Source organism: Danio rerio, chromosome 3 (genome assembly GCF_052040795.2).
Source record: "Danio rerio strain M-AB ecotype USA chromosome 3, GRCz13ab, whole genome shotgun sequence".
NCBI classification, from domain to species: Eukaryota; Metazoa; Chordata; class Actinopteri; order Cypriniformes; family Danionidae; genus Danio; species Danio rerio.
The window spans coordinates 20,467,313-20,470,000 of record NC_141023.1 but is presented as its reverse complement, the minus strand read 5'-3'; the positions used below and the strand labels follow the sequence as shown (position 1 = coordinate 20,470,000).

General features: G+C 32.3%; 1 long non-coding RNA gene across 1 annotated transcript in view; it reads right to left on the bottom strand.

The window, feature by feature from the left end:
• The window catches only part of LOC147845592 (uncharacterized), a 344,082-nt gene that overhangs the window by 143,495 nt on the left and 197,899 nt on the right, over positions 1-2,688 (bottom strand). The gene's annotated exons all lie outside the window — the stretch shown is intronic.

Sequence of the window (2,688 nt, the reverse complement as noted above, 5' to 3'; positions counted from 1 at the left end):
TTTTTTTAAGAAATCAGATCTTAAATGCTGCGATTTTGTATGGGATGACAATGGGGTATATGCACACAGGCTTTTAAACAACCAAATTGACGCTTATATTTAACAATATATTTGAATGACATTACAACATTGATGCTGTAAAAGCAACCTATGAAATCGAGAAAAGCCACATAAAGCTTTCACCAGAAGTTCATCATTGGCTGAAAAACATAGCTCTGCATGTAGCCCATTACGTTCACCAGAAGCCCTGGCTGACTGACTGAAATTAAAAATCTGTGTGCAAATACCCCATTATATTGAAATCAATTAAATAACCACTGAAATTTTAAAATGGCTTACAATTTAATTATTCTATCACAAATAGAAATATAAAAAAGGCATATTAAAAAGTAAAGTGACACTCAGTATCTAAATGTTCTCTAGTCGTTTCAATGTTCTTAAATGCTAATGTTTTTAAGAATATCTGTAGCTCTATATTAAATAATAGTAATAATAATCATGTAATTTGAACCCTGTCCTCGTTCAATTCAGTATGAACCAACATTTTGCCTGGTAAGTGAAACGCCAAAGAGGCTTTTAAGTTGTAATTCACATCCTTTATACCACTGATCAAACCAAATCTGAGATTTACGGTTTATTTAAATGACTTTGTGGTTCAGCAGGATGAGCCTCTCAGGTCGTGAAGGATGAAGCGGTGAGGAGTTTCCTCAGGACCTTTGAGGAAAACATGGTAAACGCCGCCACCTGCTGGACATTTTACTGCTGCCTTACTTTCTGTACATCCGATTGATCTACTAGCAGTCATCTGTCACATCCAGGGGCGGACTGGCCATCTGGCAATTCTGGCAAATGCCAGAAGGGCCGAACCATTTTTTTAAATGTGGGCCGGTCAGTTTTTTATTTTTATTTTTTATTTTATTATTATTTTTTTTATATGTTTTGTTTTTACATGCAGCTTTTATCTCGTGCAACATGTGAATATTATGATGACGTTGAAAATGGTAATAATAGTAATAGTAAATGATAAGCATTTGGCCCAATCGGTGATAGTTTCGAGAGGGGCCGACTCAATCAAAGGTTACGCGGACATAATCAAAAACTGGCAAGAATGTCAAACAAACAGTACGTATGGTAATGTGGGATGGTGTGGCTATAGTGCCAGCTGAATTTTTGTCCCAGTCCGTCCCTGGTCACATCTGTGTAATAGTGCTGTTGACTTCATCTTCATTATAATCCATACTGTTTGTTAGAGAAAATCAATTATCCTAGAAATTATTTTATAAATTAGTTTGTATACCCAATTAAAATCAGGCATTTGCTTTCCCTGATAAAGGCTACTTAGGAATTTGTGTGAATGCATAATTCATTTGTTAGGCCTTAATGTTTCATTTAAGAAAAGTGTATTCAGATGAAATTTGCTCGCCACTTCGAGATACTAATACAATAAAATAGAAATAGTAAGATATGTTTTTTAAATTGATCAACTTTATTTCTGAGGTTCATTTGAGTTTTTAGCATATTTTAGTGTTCACCCAGCAAGCATTATTTGTTTTTAATTGATATCTAATTCATATTTTAAAAACAATATTTTAAATTAACATTAAAGTGTTAACTAATTTATTTTTCTGTGAAAACCTAGATACAGTACACCTACCATTTTTAAATGCATTTGTTTTTCTTTTTTGAACAAACAAGCAGCTTAATGTTATTAAAATATTAATGTTATAAATATTGAATTTCATATAAATGCTGTTATTTGAAATTGTGTGCTCGATTATGAATATCGTGAAAAGCCAAAGGTATTTTTTCCTATTAAAAATGTTTGTCATTAATAATAACAATAATAATCGTTTATATCAAAATCGGCATATAACTGTTAATCACAGGAATGAATTGCATTTTTTTATTATATATTTTTATTTTGCTTTTGCAAAAGTTATCAAAACTGAACATCAAAATTAAGCAGCAAACAAACTAAAGTAAAACATGCACACAGTATATAAAATTAATAGAAAAAAATAAAATAAATAAGAATAAAAATGAAGGAGGTACAGTATAAACCAGTGGACTATTTGTCAAATCAAATCATGTGGTACTGTTTTAATTTAACTCAAAAATGGATTGCAAATCTTTTCAAAATAATTCACCATTTCCTCTCCAAACATAAGATCTTCTCCAATGGTATAGTTGCAAACCTCTGAGATCCACTTTCCAATACGTCAATGTCTGTTTCTCATTTTAAAGCAATACATTTTTTAGCTATTGTCAGGAACATTTTAGTAATAGCATGATTATGCTGGTGGTTAGAATTCGTATAAATGCCCATTAAACATATTTCTAGATCCAATGGAAAATCAATTCCGTGAATCTGTGTTGAATTGCATTTTAAAATGCATTCACAAACAGAGCAGTTATTTTCCCCCTCAAACTTACATAGATATATCCTAGCCTACAGCATTCACTACCATTATTTTTCAGTGACGTTAATTCTTAGTTTTTTTCCGCACTTAAAGTAATTAAATAATAATGTGCACTCATCATATGTAATCATATTTAAAAGCTGTAAAATGTGTTTTGTAAAATGTATTTTTTACCTCACGGTTTCTTCAGCAAGATTGTGGGCCCACATGCAGGCGGAAGGAGGGAGGGGTTTGATCCGCGCCGGGAAGCTGGTGGCTCGGTGACGGT